Source organism: Etheostoma spectabile, chromosome 20 (assembly GCF_008692095.1).
Source record: "Etheostoma spectabile isolate EspeVRDwgs_2016 chromosome 20, UIUC_Espe_1.0, whole genome shotgun sequence".
In the NCBI taxonomy this organism is placed as follows: Eukaryota; Metazoa; Chordata; class Actinopteri; order Perciformes; family Percidae; genus Etheostoma; species Etheostoma spectabile.
The window spans coordinates 4841580-4842083 of NC_045752.1; the positions used below are offsets into that span (position 1 = coordinate 4841580).

A 504-nucleotide genomic window follows, 5' to 3' on the forward strand; every position below is an offset into this window, starting at 1 on the left:
TGTACAAATTGACCTGAAGTGCCGCCAAAATATATTTCTAATCAAGATTTATTTACAAGAAATGGCCCATTTTAATCCCAACAGCTTTTGTATAATGTTTCAGTGCCAAACGAAACTGTCAAAAGTATCTAATATTCACAGCTTGGTAAGCCCATTGAGTCAATTTTGCAAAGACATAAGTGTTGTCGCCTTGTCATATGAGCTTCACCTGTGACTAACAATGGATCAATTAGGTCTCAAGTGTGTATAAAACAACCCCAGTACACTAGACCTTCACATCACAACTGCAACTAGACATCTGCAAACATGATTTGCAGAGGTCCACCTGAGACTAAAGTTTTGATTATCAAGAGGCTGAAGACCAGATCCACTGCTGATGTGGCAGACACCTTCAATGTGTCTCAGCGTCAAGTACAGAGGATTAAAAAAACATTTGAAGACACTGGAGATGTTTTTGACGAGCCCAGGTCAGGCAGACCCCGCAAGACAACTGCTCGAGGGACC

General features: G+C 41.3%; 1 protein-coding gene across 1 annotated transcript in view; it reads left to right on the forward strand.

Moving 5' to 3' along the window:
* Positions 1-504, forward strand: part of uggt1 (UDP-glucose glycoprotein glucosyltransferase 1) — a 59796-nt gene that overhangs the window by 26250 nt on the left and 33042 nt on the right.